The sequence below is a fragment of the Pan paniscus genome, chromosome 5, assembly GCF_029289425.2.
Source record: "Pan paniscus chromosome 5, NHGRI_mPanPan1-v2.0_pri, whole genome shotgun sequence".
In the NCBI taxonomy this organism is placed as follows: Eukaryota; Metazoa; Chordata; class Mammalia; order Primates; family Hominidae; genus Pan; species Pan paniscus.
The window spans coordinates 115,310,338-115,322,882 of record NC_073254.2 but is presented as its reverse complement, the minus strand read 5'-3'; the positions used below and the strand labels follow the sequence as shown (position 1 = coordinate 115,322,882).

The 12,545-nt window shown below is 33.0% G+C and overlaps 1 long non-coding RNA gene across 1 annotated transcript in view; it reads left to right on the top strand.

Annotated features, from left to right (window-relative positions):
• The first annotated feature begins 866 nt into the window (after positions 1-866).
• The window catches only part of LOC134730613 (uncharacterized), a 123,003-nt gene continuing 111,324 nt past the window's right edge, over positions 867-12,545 (top strand). The window contains exon 1 of the long non-coding RNA XR_010112477.1: positions 867-1,158. This is a non-coding gene — a long non-coding RNA (uncharacterized LOC134730613). The remainder of the gene's footprint in view (positions 1,159-12,545) is intronic.

Sequence of the window (12,545 nt, the reverse complement as noted above, 5' to 3'; positions counted from 1 at the left end):
GACTCCTGCTACTATTATTAATCATTTAATAATAATAGTACTACTATGACTACCACCACCCTAAATATTTTACATACAGTATATTTTGCTCATTTATGCCTCACACATATTGTGTAGCTGGAAATTTTCATTGTTTGCATTTCTCAGACATAGTAACTTAGAGAAGTTAAGTAACTTGTCTACCAAATTTAGAGTTTCAAGGTTAACCTAAGTCTGTCTGACATTTAAGGCTAAGTTTTAATCATTGAATTGTATGATGTCCCAAGTTCCAAGAGTCCAGAGTTATAAAACGGCGTGGGAAGATCCTGATAGTAGAAAAAATAAACATGAAAATGCTTTCCTTAAATCTTGCTTGTAAGGATCAGTTAGAAAGGTGGAATCTGATGCCCCATCCAAGCCTTCTGATGCAAAATCTGCATTTTAACAAAACCCTTGGATGAATTGTAAAGTTTGAGTGGAAATATTCTATCTTTTTCAGAGAATATTATGAATAATAGAGTCAAAATCTTTACTAAAATCTAGGGTTTCTATATCTACATGATTTTCTCAACATAACAGGACATACGCAATTTATTTATTCATAATTTATTTATTCAATATTTCTTTATTCTCTATAGATTTGTCTTGTGCAAGATATAAACATTGTACAAGATACTAAGATTTTATTATGTTCAGTAACATTTTATTCTAGTCAAGGAGAAAAATATGAGCAATAAATAATTATTTATAGTATATAATAAACACCATCAAGAAAATAAAGTTTAGATGTAGGGAATATTTTAGAAATCAGGAAATTTATTAAAATATTCATAAAGGAGGTATTTTCTATCTACAAATAAATATTTTTGGAAAAATATTTTCTTGGTGTGTTTATTCCTATTGTGGTATTCACTGTTTTCTATGCTTTATTAGCACACTTAGTCATAATGAGGAAGGTTTATTTTGAAATGCATTTTCAGCTCTGTGGAAATTAGAATTGCATATAACCTCTGCTAATATGATGCCTCTCTTGCCGTTCACTCTTATTTTGTATCTTTTTGTTTTGTTTTGTTTTTATAGACTGCTGTTGCTATGTTGCTCAGGCTGGCCTCTAGCTCCTAGGCTGAAGGGACTCTCCCCATCCTCCTGCCTCAGCCTCCCAAGTAGCTGGAACTGTAGGTAGGTACCACACTGCCTGCATGAACCTTTTTTCTAGAGATAATGTCTACTTAAAATTCATTTGTAATTATACTCAGAATATTTTTTTTTCAGTTTTCAAAAATTTAAATAATCTAGGGAGTCAAACATTGACTTTCCATTTCATCTTGTGAAATAACAAGAAATTCAAATAGGGAAACAGAGAGAGATTACACTCAAAAACCTAAGTGTTTAGTTCTTAGAACTTCAAATTTTGTAAAAATTTTAGATTGAATAGCAATAGTCAGTACTTGGTGAATTCGATGATACTCTAGATTGTCTTTCACACATCTTTGTATTCTCAAATAAGAAACTCAATATCTGCATAACCATCCCAAGTCTCTTCTTCAAATAATTTATGAAACAATGAGAAAAAATGAGTGTTGTAATTTCGAACAATATATTTCTAAATGATAAAATATGGACTTTTAGAATTTAGCAATTACATTAAAAATGAGTGGTAGAGTTAGATGCACGCAGAAGTTTAACTTTCATGGAGGAAACTGACCTTGATCTTTTCCTTTCAGAATTCATAAGGTTTATTTTACTACTTCATACCCAGAAGAGGTATTTTCATTCAATCATTGTGTCTTCATATATTAGATGAAATATTTCTATTAAGAGATAATTTCTTCATCTAGTCAGATAGTATTTGGTTACCCAGTGGAGTGATTAGTGTAAGGTGGGATAAATGATTGATTCTTTCTTTTTTTATTTTAATAATTTCAAAATAAATAATGAAAAATTTCAATGGTAAACAATCGGTGGATGGAGTTCCTTTTTTGTTTTATTTTGTTTTGTTTTTTAGTCTCATTACAAACTCATGTTAGATGTTTGGTTTGTTTCAATCTATTGCAATTAATTCTCAAACTTTCTAAATCCAAGTGAAATCTTTTTCAGGATTATTTCTGAGTAGTTTCAATACAGCATTCAAAATATCTTTGAAAGATTCCTTGCTCTCTGATATGAAAATATTGTCCATTTCATCTTGAAGTTCTCCTGCTACAGTCTTTTCTCCAAGAAGCCCTGGTTCCTTCCAGTAAGAATGTGTGTGTGTTTGTGTGTGTGTGTGTGTGTGTGTGTGTGAGAGAGAGAGAGAGAGAGAGAAATGGAGAGAATATCTATAGAAAGATACACATGTTTTATGATCAAATCTAGATTCATTGTAAATGGTTGGTCATTGTTGCTGTTTTTTAATTGAAATAGATAAGAAACATGCTTATTTTGAGGAGGATATTTTCTTAAATATATTTTTATTAAAATATCTCATTAATTTATACCACTACATTGAATTCAAATTCAAGACCTCCAGGGCTTTTATTTTAAACTCCTTCCTATTAATTATTTTTCTGTTATGTCTATGCTAAGAATTCCAGTTCTCAATAACACTGAGATTGTAGGAATTCAAATAAAAAATAATTACTCATTTGCTTTTATCCCACATTACATATGTAACTATATCAGTATTAAAATACCAACACTAGGCCTAGCACAGTGGCCCATGCCTGTAATCCCAGCACTTTGGGAGGCTGAGGTGGGAGGATCGCTTGAGACTAGGAGTTTGAGACTAGCCTGGGCAACATAGTGAGACCCCATCTCTACCAAAAAAAAAAAATAGTTGACATGGTGCTGCATGCTTGCATTCCTAGCTATTTGGGAGGCTGAGGTAGGAGGATCACTTAAACCTGGGAGGTAGAGGCTGCAATGAGCCATGATCCATGATCGTGCCACTGCATGCCAGCCTGGGCAACAGAGTGAGACTAAAACAGAACACTAAAACAAAAATATGAGTGCTTAAATGTTTGAATTTTCTTTTGTAGATTTTAAAACAGCCTTATTGAGGTATAATTAACATACAAAGAACTGCACATATTTGATGTGCACAATCATAAGCAAACACTCACGATAACCATGACCACAATCAAGGTAATAGTTTTGTCCTTAACACATATCCCTCTGGGGGATTACTATGCCTTAAAGTCACTTTCAATATTTCACCTCTTTATACCACCAACTGAAAACACAGTTAGGTTCATTTGTTTATTGCTTATTTTTGTAAATTTCTTTGAAGGAATGTAGTTGCGTTGCAAATGTACATGGAAAAATGTTGATCCGTTTCCAGAGGCACATCTCCAAAACAAGGCATAGGCAAAGAAGTCCCGTTTCTGAGCTAGTTCCTCTACCCTATTTCCTCCCTCCTCTTAGGGGCATTAGTTCCACATCCCCTTTAATGTTTACATTATTCTTCAATTGTGTATTAATCTTTCTGTTCTTAATATAGATAGATCTTTCTTTTAATTTTTTTTTTTTGAGATGGAATCTCACTCTGTCGCCCAGGCTGGAGTGCAGTGGCGTGATCTTGGCTCACTGCAACCTCTGCTGCCTCAGCCTCCCGAGTTGCTGGGATTACAGATGCCTGCCACCAAGCCCAGATACTTTTTGTATTTTTAGTAGAGATGGGGTTTCACCATGTTGGCCAAGCTGATCTCGAACTCCTGACCTCAAGTGATCCACCCACCTCAGCCTCCGAAAGTGATGGGATTACAGGCATGAGCCACTCCACCCGGCTCTTTTTAACTTTTTTGGTATCTAGGTAGGCTCATTAATTTTTGTTCTTGTGGTTACCTTCATACTAAGTACCTTTCCTTAGCACCCTTAATCCTTCTTTTTTGATGATGGTCTATTGGTTCCCTATTGTAAGTAATAATGAAATTAGCTACTAAATTCTTCTGCATCCTCTCTTCCCCAGCATCTGATCTGAAGCAATTCAGTTTAATTCACCGTTAATAAATATAAGGTCATCAGCAAGCATATTCTGTTCTCTATTTAGAGTCTAATAATGTTCACATTAATATAGCTTTAATTTTGAATTAAACCCATTCCCTAAATATTCTCCAATTTTTCTTTCTTCATTTCCTAGAAATCATAAGTTTGGAATATTTTAAAATATTATTTCCTGAATATACCATATGTTCAACTTTGAATCATGTTTATTGAATATATTATCTAATTTTAGTTTCATACTTTAATGAAGTGATTAAGTGAATTTGTTATAATTTAATATTTTACCCCATCTCATATTTCAACTTCCAGAAGACTTTGAAATAGTTACAGAATATAGGGGTTGACTTTTTCTACCAATGCATCAAGGCAGTAGAGCTCAAAGTCAAGTCGATATAAGAATCACAGCAGATAGGAAATGAACAATTGTCAGGCTTTATAGGAGAATGAATATTCTGGATATTTGAAGGTTTGATAGAATCAATAGTCACTTACTACCCTAAAATAATTTTCCCAGTTACCAGACATATTTTTAAAAATTCCTCTATAGATAAAATAAAAACCTAGATGGATTCTCTACTTGTTATTGTTAATAATTTTGTACTTGCAAATGACAGAAAAACCTTGCAAAATTTTCTTGTATGGAGAATATTTTAATGACATAAGTTTCTTATTTCTAACCTTTGTTTAAATGCCTACATATAGATATGTTTTATTTTAATATGTATTTTGCATCAAATAAGATTGATTTATTAATTTAAAAATATTTATTGAGCCCCTTTTTGGTAAAGTAGGTGTTAAGTTAAACTAACTCAGAAGATTAAGACGAGCAATAGTAATTAAAATTATGCTTGGATTTGACAAAATATTTGTACCTCTTAGTAGATTACAGTTACTCCACAGGCTACAGAAGGTAGAAGTTTCCACAACCCAAGCCCCATTTTTAAAATTCTGATAAAAATAAGCAGCATGCATACCATCCTTAAGATTGATAAAATAAATAATGGAAGGATCAAAATGCAAGTGGGTTACCTGCCTGCTACTTGGAACTATAAGGACAGATATATTCCTTTTTTCCCTTTTCACTAAGTATATCATACTTTCATAACTATGAGTAGGAGTGCAGCTTGGAACTTCAGCTTTGTGAACTTTCTTACACCACATACTCCTCATTCTGTCAGTTATAGGAGAAAATGTATTTACAGAAACATATTTATAGAGCATCTCTTATGTATCAGTCACTACTATAGGCACTTGTATTAAAACAATAAGCCAGATACGATGCAAGACTTCTGATACTTTCCAGAAGAGACTTGCAAACAGACACTTGTAATGCAAAGAAGAACGTGATAAGTGAACTTTTCTTATAGAAGATTAGATTATAAAGCAATCAAATATATGGGAAGTGAAACCCCAGACACCTGGCTGCGCTTAAGTATTCCTATAATATACTTTGATTTTATGGCATAAAATCAAATCTTAAAATGCAAAATATAAGGTCTGTAACCCCTACTTGGCAATTGTGTATCTGTGAGAATAATACTGTGTTGGCAAGGAGAAAAATAAGATATATTATTTCACCTTAAATGTTGTATTTCTGGCCAAGAATTCAAATATATCATGAAACAACTGATCTAGAAATCATAATACAATCATTACTCTGGCAATCAAAAACTCACATAATAGCTTTTAGAAAGTTTAGATTTTGTGCGAATACATTTTATCTTCTTTGCAGTTCTGATGCACTGTGAATTATATTTGTTTGAAATATGCCATAATTTAGACATAAGAAAATCTTTCAAAACTATGATATATAATACACATGCACTTTTAAAGAAACATTTGAATATATTAATGTAGTGCTATGCTGTACTTCACAATTCTGCTGAGTCATAAACATAAGTATTAACTTGGATTTCAGCAGTATAAGGAAATCAGTGAACACCGTTTCACAATCCTGGTTAAGAGTTTCAACATCTATGCATATATTTGTTAAGTATTATTTTTGTGGTTAAATTTATTTAAAAGATACTAAAAATGCCACAGATTTCTACTGGGAAATCTCTAATAATTTTAATTAGGTGAATTAGTTTATATGTATATATTTATATGATAGCAAAGCATTTGTTTATGTACTTCCATGAACTTAATAACTATCTAAAACATCTACCTACCTTATAGATTAGGACATATGTTTCATTTTGTATGTACATATGGACTGATGGAGTCATAAAATAACAAGGTTAAGGGAGATCTCAACATTTAATTGAATTATTTTTGTGAGCTATAACAGACAATTTGCCATTTGATAGCTATTACACAATTTAACATATTTTTCTGCATTTGGTTGTATCGGGGTAAATTTATAGCTAAAAGTATGTATTTTGGGGGCATAAATACAGTGGTATCGGTTTAGCGGTTTAGTAATTACACAGCTGAATCTAGCACAGAGCAGGCCTGTAATTAAATTTTATCTACTTCATAATACGACGCTTACTACATATATTTGAAATATGTAAACATCTGAATGTTAGATATTTTAAAGAAGCTGTAGCTTTACTTCAGGATACAAGGTGGTGCTGTTTCATTTTACAAACAAAAACTACTGCTGCAAAAAGCTAGCACAGCTAGAATGAGGACATCACATCTTATAAAGAGAGCAGCACTACAGAAGACAATTCCATAGCTCTACTTGCCAGTTATGATTTTGTTTAATGGAAAAACAGATAAATTATATCTATATACAGTGCACAATGTAACTACAGAGCAATAACAATATTCAACCAAGGATGAAATGTTCATTTTTTTAGTAGTTTACCGAATTCTGTGGCCTGCAGTATCAGGAAGAGGCTGGCAAAGGCCTTGGCCTTAAGGGAATAAAATATATGCCTTGTGAAAAATAAGTGAAAGTTAAAAATTATTACTAGTTTTTTTTTGACTTTCATTTTACTGGTTTTGTAAAGGAAAATCCAAGCTCATCTTTTATTTCTAAATCTACTGACCTGTGATATTAATGAAGGCCAAAGATTCTATTACCTTCTATCTATTCAAATGCTAATCACCATTGTCAACTGACTGTGTGAATTGAAGTGCTAGGAGAAGTGAAGCTTTTTTTCCATATTAACTTTTCTTTATATTTATTATTACTTGGCACAGAGAATATAAATAAGAACTCAAGCTCCTGTGTGGCATCAATCAAGTTAAGTAACCTTTCTGAGCCTAATTTTTATTACATTTTAAAGAGATGCTCAATGCTAACATTTTCACTGTAGTTTGTTGAGGTGATTTTCAGGTTTGTAAAACAAATTGAGAAGGTTTTTTTTTTTTTAATCACAGATGTATTTGTCTACTGAAAATTGGCGATTTAGAGAAATTTGGATATTTTGTGTATGTTGATATCCCCAGTAAATGTTTTGCAAAAATGATTGACATCTTTAACAATTTTATCTGGTGTTTCTTTATGCCTCAACCTATTTATCTTATATGTGTTGGCTACCAAAAAGAAAACTCTGAAGCTCTGCTGAGGATTTGTGAAATATTATATGCTCTACTAATATTTTTAACTCAGACTTTTACCCTGACACATCAGTTATTTAAATGCCACTTCAAAAATGGCATTAATGCTAATTTGCTTTTCTTTTTTATACTTTCATATTTTCTTTACTAAAAGCTGACTTGTATTTTTCAATAATAGGGAGAAAGGAATTGTACTATTTACTTATTTGAGTATAAAATAGACATTTAAATAATACTTTATACTTGGCTTTACTGACAACATAAACAGTAGACTCCTTTATTGATGATATTATATATATGCTGTTATTTATTCTACAGAATAAAAAAATCACTAATATAATCTTGAAAATAGGTTTATGCCAGAAAGATTTAAGTGAATGAAGATAAATAAGGCAAGGTAGTTCACTTAGCAAAAAAAACAAATAATAGAAATGTTTAATATACAGTAACTAGGCTGAGCCTGCTGAAAGATCACATAACCTCTGATTTTCTAATTTTTTTTTTACTTTTTCCATAAGAATTAATGTCTAGACACCATAACACAAATATTAGAGATTTCTCTTTTTAGAAGAGCATCTAATATCTTAAGAGGCATTATTGTGTTGGGATACAAGTTATATATTTTAATCACATAGAACCCTGGATTTGAATAGGTATGCAGCTTGTTATGTGGTCTTGAGAAAATATACCTCTATATGACTCAGTTCCATATATATGTATGTATATATATGATACAAATAAAATTGGGATAATATCTACTTTCATTTCAGTTTGACAAATGATTATATGAGATGATTTATATTTAGTGCATACCGAATTGTATTACATAATATGTTAAAATAGAATAAACTGGGTTTGGCATATTACGGACATTTTGTACTATCTTGCAAATTTTTTATAAATTTAAAACAATTCTAAAATAAATATTTCTTACATAAAATTAGAAAAAACCTAATTGACACCATTTATCAATTCGTCTGTCAAAATAAACATTTTTCCCATTGGAGTAATACTTACAAAATGATTTAAACATAACAATATTTTTGCTTATAAAAGTAATATAAATTTGTTTTATCAACTTCAGAAAGCAGTAACAAATTGAAGAAAATTTAAGAGCTGAAGTTCCAAGCTGCACCCCTGCTCATAGTTATGATAGTATGGTAACTATCATAACTATCCTAAAATTCTACTTCCAGATAATAACCATTATTAGCATTGTGTCAGATACCCTTTTGTTTCTTATATTTATATAAACACATTTTTAAACAAAAATTTTATCATATACCTGCTGTTTCATTTTGTGTACACTTTTCACCTAACAAACAATGGATCAATGTCCACCCATGATACTAAACTTTCCTTTATCACAAGAATAGAAAATAGTTTAGTTTTAATCCGAATGCTGACTTTAATCTATTAGAAGTGCTTGGTTGAGAAGCAACCAGGAGCTATGTCTTGAGTCACTGGGAAAGACTGACATAATTGGGCAACAATGTCTACCATAGACTTGAGGGGATACTCTTGCAGTATGTGCCATAAATATCTTGTCCCATATCTATATTGTTTTACCTGGTTGTATTCATATTTTAAAAAATAAACAGAAATATCAAGAACAACATAAAGAATCCTCAAATGTAGGCTGGGCACAGTGGCTCACACCTGTAATCCCAGCACTTTGGGAGGACAAGGCGGGCAGATCACAAGGTCAGGAGTTTGAGACCAGCCTGGCTAATATGGTGAAATGCCGTCTCTATTAAAAATACAAAAATTAGCCCGGTGGGGTGGTGGGCGCCTGTAATCCCAGCTACTTGGGAGGCTGAGGTAGAAGAACCGCTTGAACCCGGGAGGCAGAGGTTGCAGTGAGCCGAGATCGTGCCACTACACTCCAGGCTGGGCCACAGAATGAGACTCTGTCTTAAAAAAAAAAAAAAAAAAAATCCTCAAATGTTACTATTTTCCATATTTGCTCACTTTTTTGCTGAATTAATTTATATTAACACAGACATAAATTTTACCTCTAAGTTTTTCAATATGCATCTTCAAACACGCAGTTATTTACCTATGTAACCACAATCCTGTTTTCTACAAATTATTTAAAAACTTCTTGGCTGGGCTTGGTGGCTCAGACCTGTGTTTCCAGCAGGTTTGGAGACCGACGTGGGTGGATCACTTGAGGCCAGGTGTTTGAGACCAGCTTTGGCCATGGTGAAGCCCATCTTTACAAAACATATTAAAATTAGCTGGCTGTGATAGGGTATTCCTATACTCCCAGCTACTTGGGAGGCTGAGGACGGATTGCCTGAGTCTGGGTGGTTGAGGCTGCAGTGAACTGAGCTTGTGGCACTGTACTCCAGCCTGGGTGACAGAGTGAGACCCTGTCTCTGATAAATAAATAGATATAAATTACAAGCAATACAATAAAATAAAAATTCCCTAATATCATTTATTACTCCTAGTCCTTCTCCTAATTTCTTAAATTGTTCCCAAAATATATCTTACAGTTAAATTTGCTAAAAATAGGATCTAATTAAGAACTATGGGTATTTTTGTTGGTGTGTCTCATATGTCTCTTTCAACCTAGTACAGACTTGTTGTTTTTGTTTTCTATAAAATTTTGAAGAGACTAGATAGATCTATAAGCATCTCACCTTCTAGATGTGTCTGTGTCCTCAAGATATCATTTAACTTGTTCCTTCATCACTTTTATTACTGTAAACTATATTAGATATGAAGATGAATCAGAGTCAGAGTAAATATGTTGAGGAATAGTATTTACTGGGTGGTGTTTCGTGTTTCTTGTTGCATCACACCAAGAAGTACATGATGTCACATTTTCCCACTATTAGTGATGTTGAGATTAGTCACCAGGGTTAGATGACAGACAGATCTTGCTAAGGTAAGGTTATATGTGTGTGTTTATATTTTTATATTTTCTCAAAGAATTTTGCTGCTTTGCTTTTTAGGTTTTGCCAGAAGTCCTAATTGTATATTTATTTGGGTGTTTATTTTTAAAGAAGTTCCTTTTTATTCAAAATTCATATGTACTCGTTGCAACAAATGCAGAAACCATCAAAGAAAATTCACCATATAGTTGAAGGATGGTGCCAAAGGATATGCTGGATTAATATTTCCAGGCCAGTTCTTTTCTCAGACTTTCTTCCAATAGTCTCGATTCTCTAGAACTAAAGTTATAAACAATTTATTTAAAATTATGTAGGTGTTGCTTTGAACTTTGAGCACAAGTATTTAGTTGGTTATAATAAAGTGGAATGATGTAGAAAGTAAATAACCTGGGCCCTGGGGAGGGGTGGGGGGAAATTTACATGTGTAATGAACTCTCATACGTTGAATAGCACTGTGGTATCTTTAGGTAACCAATATGTGATCCTACTTCTGTCCTGTATTATCCAGGGTTCCCCAGAGAAACAGAATTAATAGGACATATAGAGATGTGCAGAAAGAAGTTTATTATTAGTGATTGGTTCACATAAATATGCAGGCTAGGCAGTTCACCAATCTACTTTCTGCAATCTGGCAATCCAAAACATCCAGTGGTATAGTTCCATTCCAGACATGAAGGCCGGAGAACCAAGAGCACTGATTTCCAAAAGCAGAAGACGGATGTCTCAGCTCAAACAGAAAGAGCAGATTTGTCCTTTCTCTGCCTTTTTGTTTTATTCAGGCCCTCAAAGGATTGAATGATGCCCACCCACTTTGGTGAAGGTGATCTTTCCTCAGACTGCTGATTTACATGCTAATCTCTTTAATCACAGGCACATCCAAAAATAATGTTTTACCAGTTATCCGGCATCCTTTAGCCCAGTCTAGTTTATTAACCATTATATGTGGCATTCAGTAGCACTGGCCAATTCCAATGCCCGTGTGAGACTATGGAACATGTCTTCTGGCTATGGGCATCATTCCTACTTCCTTGAGCCTGCTCACTGCAGAGATGGAGGGAAGCTTCAAAAATAGGTAACCATGAAATGTGTGCATATGAGTATTCCTTGTCATTACACAGAACTAAAAGCATTAGAATCTGAATCACATTCTAATCAATTCTCTAACTTGAAAGATAGAACTTGGCCATCATTACCACAATCGTCCTGAAATAGCTATCATTAACATTAGGTGATGCCATCCCATACATTAAATACTTTCCCACCCTAAGCAGAAACATGAATTAAATAATGGATAGATTGAATATATGACACATTATTTTATTAAAATGAGATGATAATATATAAAGTCAATGAATGTTAGATTTAATTTATTTGACTAAACAGGAGAAAAATAAACAAGAAAAACTGAAGGATCTGATGAACTTCAGATAAATGTTTCTTCATCGCAGGATATGTTATTTGATAAGGATAGGGGTTTATGAGCACATTATGAGGTTGAGTCATTATGTGTATTTTTTTCATCTAGTTTCAGTTTTTACAGTATCAATTTACTCTTGCTGTAAATGATGAGGTAATTAGCTGCAGGATAGGGCTTATTAATAGGCCTATTAACATGACTGCCTCTGACATCTAGGTAAATGATCCATGTTGTTTTTCCAGACCTGGGTTAAGGAACATACTTACATCAGGCTGTGTAAGCCTAGAGAGGGTGATAAATGATATCTGTGCTAATCCTGGGTGTATGAGACCTCACCTTGTTAGTATATTTTATATTATGTAAACTCTAAGATTGATGGGGAGCACTTGGCTCAGAAGAGATGGTCCTGGGCACATATTAAACTCATTTGAATTAACACTGGTCCATGTTTAAGTATAGAAGCTTATGTTTACAAGGAAAGGCTGGGAGGAGGGTAGAAAATATGGAAAGTAGCACACATGCAATCAGAAATTATCACTGACAACTCCTTTTGAAGATTTTGGGGTCTAGATTTTTATCTTTCTACTGGCTCTAAAACATGTTGATTTCTCGTTTATGTACTCTGATATTACTGACTTTCTTCTGCATTCTTCAGATAAGTAAACTCTGTGTCATGGATCTACAAGATCTGTGTACTTGGTCTTTCTATTAGTTTGCTCCTACTGTTAACATTGATAATAAAGTGGAAATAC